At 42.2% G+C, this 12,261-nt stretch overlaps 2 protein-coding genes across 10 annotated transcripts in view; one reads left to right on the top strand and one right to left on the bottom strand.

Moving 5' to 3' along the window:
• The window catches only part of Kiaa1958 (KIAA1958 ortholog), a 178,700-nt gene extending 167,880 nt beyond the window's left edge, over nucleotides 1-10,820 (bottom strand). For all 3 annotated transcript variants that reach the window (XM_075944840.1, XM_075944839.1, XM_075944838.1), the window contains exon 1: nucleotides 10,565-10,820. The gene's annotated coding sequence lies outside the window, so the exon portion shown is untranslated. The remainder of the gene's footprint in view (nucleotides 1-10,564) is intronic.
• An 88-nt stretch (nucleotides 10,821-10,908) lies between these two features.
• The window catches only part of LOC142833445 (protein farnesyltransferase/geranylgeranyltransferase type-1 subunit alpha-like), a 28,990-nt gene continuing 27,637 nt past the window's right edge, over nucleotides 10,909-12,261 (top strand). For all 7 annotated transcript variants that reach the window (XR_012907408.1, XR_012907406.1, XR_012907407.1 and 4 more), the window contains exon 1: nucleotides 10,909-11,084. The gene's annotated coding sequence lies outside the window, so the exon portion shown is untranslated. The remainder of the gene's footprint in view (nucleotides 11,085-12,261) is intronic.

Below are 12,261 nucleotides of genomic sequence, written 5' to 3'. Positions count from 1 at the left end.
TTACATTTCATCTGGGTAGCCACACAGACACAGACACTGACTCACAGTCAGACAGACACAGACACCAGCATACAGAGGCAGATAGACAGACACACAGACACACAACGAAGCCTCTTGCCTTGGACTCTGGCTATACAGTCTTAGGGCAGCATTCTCCTCTATGGCCATGCATTTATGAAGCTGCTGTAGCAGTAAGGTCATCCAAGCAGACCACTAGGGAAGGAGACAAAGGTATCAGCACTAGGAGATGTGATTTACTTGGGTATATCAATGTAGCACTCTAACTAGTAGCATCTATCATATACTGTAGTAATGGTCACCATGAAGAGCTCCATTTGGGTATATTATAAATAGTGCTATGAACATTCATTCTAGCACATTTATTTTGGTAGTATTTATCTCCAAGTAGAACTGCTAAACCATAAGGTAGTCATGTGTTGAGTTTAAGTAGATATGGCCAAACAGCTTTCCAATTTGTTCACTCCAATTTACATTCTCATACCAATGTATAATTCCCATAGCAATGCAGAATTTAAGTTGCTGTATGTTCTCACAACACTTACTAATTTTCATTGTAATTAATGTACTTAAATTTGATTTTGGAGTGCCATATTTTAAAATACTTCACAAATGGAATAAAGGAGAAAAATCTTGGACCCACCAGGACAACTTCCTACCCCTAGCACAACAAGTTCCTCCTAAAATATAGGCATAACCATTTTATTTAAATATAAACGTGAAAAAAGAACCAAGGTGGCCCGTGAAAGGTACTATAATGAACCAGAACCAAATGAAACCAATAAAGGCAGACCACAAAACGTGGCATAAAGCAGACGTACTGTAGCACTGTGTGTCAATGCCTGCACTCGCAGCCCATGGGAAGCAGAAGGAGTTGTTCAAGCCACCTTGGTTATATGGTGAGTTCAAGAACTGCCTGGCTATACAAGACCAGAAAGACACATAGAAAGAAAGAAAAGAAAAGCTGGGATAGGGAATATAGAGACAGAAAAAGAAAAGCTAAAAATGTACACTGGCTAGTTGACAATAGTATAGACAAAGAAAAATGACAGCATTCAGGATAGACTAAGAAAAAAAGGGACAAAGACCAGAAACACTTAAAGGAACACTACTAGGACTTAATAAATAGATGGACACCACAGAAAGACCAGTGAGGAGACTAAGGATGGGGAAACAGCCAGGCATGGTGGCACACACACGCTACTCCAGCATCCAGCAGTGATGCACACAGGACTAAAGCACACAGGCTGGTGACATGGCTCATGGAGATGCACACTATATCACACACCCATACACGCATCATTCAGGAATGATCTATTTGTTTTTAAAGTAAAGCAGGGGACTAGAGAGATGGTACAGCAGTTAAAAGTTCTTGCTCTTCTGGAGTTCAGGACCCAGCAGCACCCATGCTGGTCTGCTCACAACCACCTGCAACTGCAACTCCAGGGAGCAAAATCGCTCTTTGGTCTTTGTTGGACACCCATCCTCTCCCTCTCTCTCTCTCTCTTTCTCTCTCTCTCTCTCTCTCTCTCTCTCTCTCTCTCTCTCTCTCTCTCTCTCTCTCTCTCACACACACACACACACACACACACACCAGAAACAAATAGATAACTATTTTTCGAAGAAAAAGTAAAGGGCTGGCCAGGTGGCTCAGTGGGTAGTACGAACTAAGTCAATCCCACAGGGAAAGAGCCTACCCTAGAAAGCTGTCCTCTGACCTTTACATGCGAAGGGATATTTGACACATAAATTTAAAGTGTAATTTTTTTAAACAGGTAAGCAAATATATAGATTATGATTTTAAAGAATTAATTGGCCAGGTGTAATGGCATACTCTCTTCAATCACTGCCCAGCCTGGTGTACACAGCAAGTTTCAGGCTAACTTTGGCTGCATAATGACACCTTGTTTAGAGAAACAAAAAACCAAAAAAAATTTTTCCACACACAAAAAAATGAAAAATATATAGGTTAAGCAAGGATGATCTAACATATATCACAGGAACCCATAAAATAAAATATATTTAATACTAGAAGTTATAACAGATTAAAATATTTGAGCCAATATATAAAATATGTTGTAAATCTCTGGGAAAATTAACAAAGAAGAGGTAGTACTCTGGCACATTACAGTAAAAATATTGCCTTTTCAGGGTGGAAAAAAGGTCCTTTGAGTATCTAGGCGGGGGGGGGGGCTGTAAGAAAATCTAAACAGGAGATACAATTTCGTGACACACTGCCCACATGGTACATATGTGGTGGGCTCAATTCCCAGTCCTCATTCAACAACAGTCCGTCCAACCTGAATACAATGGAGTAAGACTGTAAACTAGGACTTGTGGGCTCAATTCCCAGTCCTCATTCAACAACAGTCCTCATTCAACAACAGTCTGTCCAACCTGAATACAATGGGGTAAGACTCTGTAAACTAGGACTTGTGGCCAACTGCCATTCACAACTGGTTTACTCATCAAACTTCACAATAGAGTAGTGGCATTTCATTTGTATTTTAATAAATAAAGCTTGCCTGAAGACTAGAGAGTAAAACAGCCACACTGTCAGCCTTACACACACCTTTAATCCCTGGAGCCACACTAGTTGCCATAAAAACTGGGTGGTGCATGCCTTTAATCCCAATGGTGCACACCTTTAATCACAGCCCTACAGAGGATTATAAAACAGGAGGGGACAGTTCTCAAGCACAATCTTATTCTGAGATTCCTGGAGGCAGGTTCGCCATTTTGGACTGAGGTAGAGGTAAGAGCCAGTGGCTGGCTATTTTCATTTTCTGACCTTCAGGTTAAACCCCAATATCTCTCTTTAAGATTTTATTAATTGTGCTTCACAATAAAGCAGATATCATGCTAGTTTGTTAACATACTCCCATAGCTGCTTCTGAGATGTAGTTGCTCCGTTGGTAACTATAGTACAGAATTATGACCCAAAAAACTAAAATAATTACTATTTGATCTTCCACAGGAAAAGTTTGCCAATCTCTATGGAAAAGTAACATTTTTAGAGATAATTTGAGCAAATTTCTATTCAGGTAAACTACCTTTGAAGTATAAAAGCCATAACCAGTTTTACATATGAAAAGCAAGAAATATTTTTCACATGAGGAACTTTCAACTATAAGGGCGTGTGTTACACATGAAAAAATATAAATACAGTGTTTGTGTGAATGCACGCTAAGAATGGAACCCAGAGCCTTGTGCATGTTTTAAGTGCATGTTGTATTGCTGAGCTACACCTTCTGCCCCGTACGTATTTAACTGTAGTCTTAAGATCAATCAAAAGTGAAAGAGCAGTATATATGTCTATATGGGAAGAAAAGACAGAACTAAGAAAATCCTGGAAACCATAACTAATGAATGTAGGAACTTGATTATGTACAGAAGCTGGGACTGATGATAATTAGATGGCCGACTATGAACTGCAGAATGGTGGTGCTAACTTCCTAGAAAGCAGTCCTTAGTACCAACAGACCATCAAAAGAAAATCACAAAATTCACACTTCCAATGAATTTGGTCACACAATTCTCTGGTATTCCAGAATTTCCTAATTTAAACCACTAAAAGAAAAAGAATATAAAAAGTATAAACAAAATAAAGCCTTTACCTACTTTTCTTGAATAGCAGGGAGTTGGCATGTTACTTGTTCCTTATGGTGTCTAGTACTTGGTGACAAATCATCAATAGATTATAAAGTCCCTATCCACAGCTTAGATGGCCACAGGGCCTGCTAGTCACCAGTCCTGACCCATAGGACCCATGTACAAGAGAAGGATTGGAAAGGAAGGGACACAAATGATTCAGTGGAATACTACTTGGGCACTGGAAATACACAACTAGAAAAGTACACTGCTATTACAACACAAAGAAATTTGACAAGATTAACAACCCCAGGCAATAAGCCCAGTGTGGAACTCTGGCAGTTAATACAAAAAGGCAAACACTTCACTGTAGTAGGAGGCTGCTTGTTCGTCCCCAGCTGCCCAGACCACAAAATAATCACTCAGAAACTATATTATTTAAATCACTGCTTGGCCAATCACTTAAGTGTATTGCTAACTCTTATATCTTTGGTTTACTCATTTCTATTATATTTTACCATGAGGTTTGTGGCCTATCGGCGAGGTTCCAGCTGGCAGTTCCCGTCTTTTTTCTCTGGCGGCTCCATGGTGTCTCTTTGACACCACCTATTCTGTCTATATATATATCTCTTCCAGCCTGGCTATATTCTGTTAAGCCATTGGCCGAAAGCAGCTTCTTTATTCATTAACCAATAAAAGCAACACATACACGGAAGGACTTCCCACACCACTTCCTCTGCTTCTACCTGGGCCATACCTCTGTTCAAATCCGTTTAAAAGCGTGAACTATGTTATGTCACACAGTCAATGTAAGGCCTACAGTCAAACTCCACACCACTCAGGTAAGAAACCTCAGTCCCTGAACTCTGTGCTTTATAAAGGGACTGCTCTGTACTGGTTTGTTATAAACACAACTAGTAAAACAGCTGACATTTACATTCATTTTCTAGTCTATGCTTTTCTAATCTTGTACCCTCTCAAAATCCATTCCTGGGACTGGGAAAATAGTGCAAATATGAAGACATGAGTTCAAATTCCTAGTATAAAGTCAGCTACAGCAGTGCACAGCTGTATTCCCAATCTTAATGACAAGGCTGACAGTCAGATACCTGGAGCTAATTGCCAGTGGCCTCCAGCAAAACTGAATCAATGAGCTCCAGCTCTGTGGAGAAAGTGGTCAAAAACTAAGGTCTCTGGCCTCCACAGGTACACATGTGCAAGTCATGTGCATATCCGCGAATACATTCACATGCGCACAAATACATACACATATAAACCACGGATGCATGTGCATGCACATTTCCGCACTCACAGAGCACATGCACACCCATTCCTTTAAAAAGGCTGGAGAGATGGCTCCGTGGTGTCTTACACAGGGTTCAACTCCTAGCACTCACAAGCAGGCTCACAACTGTCTTTAACCCCAGTTTCAGGGGATCCAAGTACCTCTCTGGCTTTCATAAGCACTGCACACATGATATGTAGGCACATATACATATATATAAAACAAAAAATGTTAAAAAAAATAATAATCCTGTGGGAAATATAAAAAAGCAAATGTAAAAAAGTTAGGGCTCCGAATGGATAGACAGGCAGGCTGTGCTTTGGGCTAAATTGTATCCTCAGATTCATCTTTTAAGTCCTAAATGCCAGGACCTTAGAATGTAACTTATCTCTGAAGCTAACACCTTCAAAAGAAATAATTAAGGTAAAATGAAGTCATATTTATAGTCATCTAATCCTTTTTCAAATGACTGATGTCTTTACAAATTAAGATTAGGTCACAGACAGGCAAAGGAAAACAAATCCAAAAGACCCCCTAGAACACAACAACACAGAAACCTTCTAGACTGAAGAACTATCATAACATAACAACTCCTGTTGTTTAAGCCACCCATAGTGTGATGCTGTTAGGGAAGCTGTAGAGAGGGAGGCCATGTGCCAGTCATACAATTCACAAACATCCTTAGCTGTGACTTAGACATATCAAGTCCTGTAACAGAAAAGAGGGATTGTGATAGTGATGATTATGCTTTAAATAATGCAGTGATAAAATTGAAAAGCTGTAACAATGTTTATAAGAAAAACTGAAGGGATACAGTTTTGCAATTAGAAAAGGAATGAAGGATTCAAGTCATGTCAACTTTGAGAAAAATCAACAGGAGAACCTAGCCAAGACAAGTTTTATGCCTCAAATGAAGCTAACCAAAATGCAAGTGAATAATCAATGAACAAAAAAAAAAACAAAAACAAAAAACAAAAAAACAACATTGTTAGCAAGGAAGAGGAATGGAGACAACTTAGGATCATTCTCTGAGATTACAAACAAATACAAGTATTTTCAATTTTTCTGTATAACAGTCCTGACTGTCCTAGGACTGACTCCCTTTGTAGACCAGGCTGCCCTTAAACTCATAGGGATCCACCTGCCTCCCAAGTGCTGGAATTTAAAAGGCTGTGCCACCACCACCTGGCCATGTATTTTCCTTTAATGTTTAAGCTAACAAAAGAATCCTTGATGATTCACAAACAACAACAACAAAAATTTACCGGCATCAAATAAAAAGGCATTTGCAGTGGTTTTAGTGAAGTTCTGGTTCTCTATAAGTTTCTTCTTGCCGGGCGGTAGTGGTGCACGCCTTTAATCCCAGCACTCGGGAGGCAGAGGCAGGCGGATCTCTGTGAGTTCGAGGCCAGCCTGGTCTACAAGAGCTAGTTCCAGGACAGGAACCAAAAGCTACAGAGAAACCCTGTCTCGAAAAGAAAAAAGAAAAAAAAAGTTTCTTCTTGTCCCTCCTTTGCCTACCAACAGCTGCACCGTGAACTGCTTTTCATCCTGGATGTAGAGTCACAAAAGCCACAGAGTTCCAGAGGAGAGTAAAGAAGAGAGGAAAGTTGGTCTCTAACTTGCAGTTCTGGGGTAAAATTCAAGCAGATCAGAAGGGGGAAACAACTAGATTATAAATACAGCAGTTTATGTTAAAATTTTTAATACGTTTTTAAGCTGGGTGTGATGGTGCATTACTCTAACTCCAGCGTTTGGAAGGCAGAGGCAGGAGGTTCTCTGAGTTCAAGGTCAATCTGATCTACAAAGCAAGTTCTAGGACAGCTAGGGCTACACAGTGAAACCCTTTCTCAAAAAGCAAAAGGAAGAGGAGGAGAATGAGGAGGAAGAAGTTTCTCAAATACTTTTAGGATGTTTAAAGTTCAATTTCACAAGAAGATGCATAATTGTGTTGAAATACACATGTTACTTCCTTCTGAAAGACCCCAGCTTAGCTGCTATAACGCCATTTTGCAAGGCTTTAAAACAAACAAGTAAAGTTCAGGGTAAGGTCAGTACTCCTAGGCTGCCAAACAGGATATCTGCGGTCAGATATCTGGCCTAGGAGGGGGAACGAAGAGTTCTGGGGAAGACGGCATATGCCCTAGATAGAGCTTAGTCCGCTGTTAGCAGACGTTTGTGTCCCCAGCCAAGAGCCAGGGGGTTTGTCCTCAAGTGAACCCCTTGCAGCATTTGAAAGGACCAATGGGATCCCTTTAACCATGCATCTGTTTCTGTTTGCCTGCTTCTGCCGCCCGTTTCCATATAAAAGACCCCCTGCCTAGCCTGAGGGCGTGCAAGTCTTCCAAATAGACTCTGCCGCCCTCAGGTACCCGTGTACTCTCAATAAAGAAACCTCTTGCCGGTTGCAGCCAGTGGTCTCGGACTGTTCCTTGGGTCTAAGGGTCTCCTCCTGAGGGAAGGTATACACTTCCCTCTAATGCTGGGGAACTTGCCCTTCTCCAGATAAGCCTATTAAAATGCTGTAGGGGCTGGATACAAAATAAAATCCCCAAATTTGCATCTTCAGTACTTTTGCTATCTTGACCTTTATTTGAATTTGAGACTAAGCTTTACAAACAACAGCATTCACACAGTCACTAGCCAACCACAGTCCTCATTATGGAATCTAGGCAGTGCATTTGTTTCCTGGGAAACCGACCAGAGCAGAGTGCAATTTCAGACTAGCAAAAAGAATTCTCCAATCATAGTGGTAAACAAAGTCCATACATAAATCAGCTGATCAGAAGCAAACTCAAGAAGTGTCAGAGAAGAGCTAAGCTCCGTGGAAACTTTCCTAAAGGGAAAAGAAAAAGGAAAAGAAAGAAACCTGTGGGGTGTCTTTGGGTAACTATGTAGATCTCTCAAGTAAATATTATGAGCAGGTTTCTTTATAAACACAACTGTCACAAAATAAACTGTTCAAAATAAATGGCTTCTCTCCAATCTTCAGCTTGTCTATTTCTGACAGTATTTAAGAGGAAGAGCTTCTTCAGAGCCAGCCTCATACATCTGGTACCAGGATATTAATCCAAGAATGAATTTCTCCTTTTGGCAAGCAGCATGGGCTTGCGCTCTAGTAATTTCTGTCACACCTCTCCTTCAGGCTTGCTTCCCTACCAGGCCACAAAGAACTACAGGGGGGTAGGTGGAGGTCGACATCGCAGGAACAAAAGATTTGTAAAGAGCAAATCTGTTACTTCCCAGTTTTCTACTTTATTGTGATAGTACTGAACATGGGGGAAGTACTGGAAAAGCCTGTAGACTTTAAAGTCTCCCAGATTTAACTGAGGACAGTTTAGTGTTGCTTAGGAAAACAAAATACAGCTAAATATCAGCTTCATTTTAAAGGTTAATTCATACAAATTCAAATTGTCTGCAAGGAACATTTATCTGTTGTAAGGTCTTAAAAAAAAAAAGAAGCATCAGGACAAAAATGAATTTATTGGCTCTCTTAAACAGCAACTGACCAAAAGGAAAAGAAGATAAAAATATAGAAGCCCCTCTGGAATGCTCCTGATTACACCATTATTAGTTATACAGAAAGAAAATTACTAACATCTACATACCAATCAAAAGCAAAAGAAAAAGCAAGGCGTTATCTCAGAGCCAGCGCTGATAGAGACACTAGAGGTGCTGACCCAAGAAAACCCGGCAGGCACAACTATTGCTTTGCCAAAGCACTACCAACACAAAAACACTGTTGCTGTTTCCCGTTTACAGAGAGATGCTCTGTTAAGTCTTATCACCACCACTGACAATCCAACAAATACACACACAAGCAAATCAGTGTGTTAGCTGTCTTTTTTAGCATTTCAACCAAGGACAAAAAGCTGCAACTCTGATGGTGTTCTAGAACTCCCTGTTGGAGATAACACCAGCCCTAATTACAGACTCCTTAAGCTGTTCTTAAAGGAAAGAGGAAAGGTTTCGGTCAGAGTGGACTAGAAGCAACATACTAAGTTCTGTGCCTTTGTGTAGGTTAAATTCATTTACCTGATCTAGACAGAAAATAACAGCAAGACATAATAAAACCTGAACAACTGTGGTAGATAAAGCTGCTTCTAGACATTAAGTGTGTACAAATGTATAAAAATTCAGTATGCAACATCATCAATCTAATGTAACTGGGTCAAGAATCTAGGGTAAATTTTTCTCCCACAAAAATCACTATTTTAAGCATATTAAACTCTTTCTATGATTAAAAAAAAGTACTTGAATAAAAGTGCATTGAATTGTATTTTTTCTTGAATTTTTAACAACTTAATGGAAATTTAAGTAGTTTCTCCACCATGATATTTTCTTCAAATTTAGTTTTTAAGGAGGCTCCCACTTTCTCCAAATGGCTCTACCTAGCATTGTTTAGTACTCCTCAAAACTATTAAAAACAAAACAAACAAAAACAAACCCAAAAAACAAAAATACCTCTTGGTAACAGACTTATGTGTCAATACAACACATTAGACAATAAATAATTTTCTAAAAGTGAGAAATAAATTAACATAAGGACATAACCCCATATCTACATAGAAAACAGTCTGTGAAACAAATTTTATGAATGTTTACCAAACTACATTTATTATTTGACTATGAAGACACAGCAACTCTTCACGAAGTTAGCAAGCTAGTCAAACAAGAAAAATTAGAACTACGACTTTACACATTTCAAAACACTATATCCAGCATATCCAACAACCTAATCCTGGGTTTGTATGTATGGATACATGAACGCATCATGTAGAACTGTAAAGTGGGAAAATCACTTCTAACATCACGTTCTCATCAGCTGTGAAAAGTCTCCAATCTTAAAACGGAAAACAAAGGTTTTAGCTGTGTGGAAAGAATTATCACTGTGTTTTACTCTCCAATGCAAGTCCTACTGTAAAAGTCGCTACCTGACACTCCAGTAAACTATGTAATGGGTAGACTATTCATTCTATCGGTGCTAATCCTAACGAATATGAGAAAAAACAAACTTTACTCCAAAACTTCAAAATGAAAATAAATACAAGTGTAAAAAAATCAGTCATGTTCAATTTCCTCAATTTAAATCACTATCTGTCCTTTACATACTAAAATTAATGATAGCTATAAGAAAACCACATTTTTTTTGTTTGTTTTGATCTGGTCAACCCAACCTCCTTTCCCAGGACGAGCTTTCTTGATCTATTTGATAACAAACACACAACACTGTGCGCAGCCTCAGATTGGGGGGAACCTTTGGGAGAAAGCCCTCTTCCGTTAGAAACAATAAATAAGGGAGCGAAGGGCCACTCGTTCCTTCATACACCCCACAAGCACCTCCCGGTGCCTCCCGACAACCAAGCTAGCCGGGCAGAGCCCCGAAGCGCCTCAGACTCAGCAACTAGCAGGGCAAACCATCCCTCCTCCTTCCCGCCCTCCCGCCCGGCTGGAGGACACTGGTGCAGGGACCGTCCTCTCTGAGGCGCTGCGGGCCGCGAACCGGCGCGCCCCGGTTCTGCGCCTGCAAACTCCTCCGCCCCTAGCGCCCTCCCACCTCGCTGGCCCCAGCAGACAAAAGAAGGGCTCTGCGGGTCACGGCGCGGCCGCACACACACAAAGAGGCCCCGCGCAAGCTTGCTCCCCAGCCCCGCGCGGGCTCTCACCCACCGGCAGGTGTCTGTGCGTCTGTCCATAGGAACGCGGGCGATGGGGCCTGCGGGAGCCGGGCGGCCCGGGCGGGACGGAGCGGGACGGCGGAGCGGAGGACGACGACACCACGACCGGAGGCCCGGGTGCCGGAGCCGGTGCGGCGGGAAGGGCACCCCGTGGGCTGCGCGGCGGGTGACGGCGGTGGTGCGGTGGGGGGCGCGGGCGCCAGCCTGGCTCGGCCACCGGCTCGCACCGCTCCGTGCGCCCCGGGCTCCGCGCGCCCGGCTTGGAGCGCGGGGGCGGGGCCGCGGCCGCGCGGGGAGGGGCCGGAGAGGGGCGGGGCGGGGGCTCGGACCCCGACTTCAGCCGGCACCGGAAGCGCTCTGCGGGCGCTGGGACCTACAGGAAGTGTGTGGCGACGCCCGCGGAAGGCGCTCGACCTGCGGCGCTCGCTGCCCTAAGGGGGCGAAGGCCAACCTCCTGTTACGGACACGCGCAGCCTTGAGCCCGCCAAACTCGGTCCCTTCCGCTCGGACAGGTACGGAACCCGCGGTCTCTGCCACTTTCCATGCGGGTCGGTTGTCCGCGTCTCCCCAGCCTAAACACTCGCAGTAAGCAAAGTCTGCTGTCTTTCAGAGGTGTGCCAGGTGGCCTGCGACCCACAATATACTCACCCCGTAGTGTCCTAACGCACCACCGCGACACACACACACTCCTGTAAACCCGACTTCTTAAGGGAAAAAAGGATGTTGCACGGTTTTAAAGATTCTACAATACTAAATAATTTAATTTCGTGATTATGAAGAGTTAAAATTGCAGAGGAGAGCTAAATTACCTTGGGCTTTTTACGTTCTTTGGAAGCCATTTATTGCCAACAAGTGTCAAACATAATGCCCTCATGCTTAATGAAAACCTTTAAAATGTATTCTTCATAGTGGTGCAGATGACTCTGGTTAAGAGCACTCTCCAGAACACCCAGGCTTAGTTCCCAGCACCCGCACAGTGGTTCACAACAGTCTGGAACTCCAGTTCCAGGAGCTCAGTTGACTTCTCTAGCCCCTGCAGAGAAATGACACAAATGGTGCACAGACATATGTGCAGGCAAAATAACCATAAATAATAATGATAAAATATAAAATGTATTGTTAGCTGACTACTAGCGTCCTTTAAATCTCATCAGCATCTAAAACCTGTAAGTTTGACCCACTTTGCTGAAATTCACCTATCTGTAGTCTGTGCCATTTGGTAAATGCCTTGATTTTGTGACTTTCTTTGTTCTGTAAGTAGTAGTTTAAAAAAAAAAAACTCATGTGATTTTCAACAGTGAAGCATGTCTTTTTAGACTATTTGAGTCCGTGTGGCTGGGCCATTATCACTCATAATTGGCTCAAGAACAGACTATCTCTCTGAGCTAAGAACTGTATTTTTTGCACTTACACACTCATCCCTCCTAAGGAATAGGGCTGTTAGTAACACCTAAAACTCTGTGACTGGTGATCTTATACACAGGGGTCAGGAGATAACATCTATAACATGTCACTACTGAGGCAAGGCTGCACATAAAAAAAAACTTTTATAGCACTTATCAGATGCTCAGGTTTGTGCCAAGCACATAATGGGTTGTTAATTCATTTAGTCCCAGGAACGTTAAAGCTGGTGCTACTAACTTTATGGGTGTTTTGCCTGCATGTATGTTTCTGTACCACGTGTATACC

The sequence above is a fragment of the Microtus pennsylvanicus genome, chromosome 13 (genome assembly GCF_037038515.1).
Source record: "Microtus pennsylvanicus isolate mMicPen1 chromosome 13, mMicPen1.hap1, whole genome shotgun sequence".
In the NCBI taxonomy this organism is placed as follows: Eukaryota; Metazoa; Chordata; class Mammalia; order Rodentia; family Cricetidae; genus Microtus; species Microtus pennsylvanicus.
Note: the sequence above shows the minus strand (reverse complement) of the source record. Positions and strands in the feature narration are given on the sequence as shown.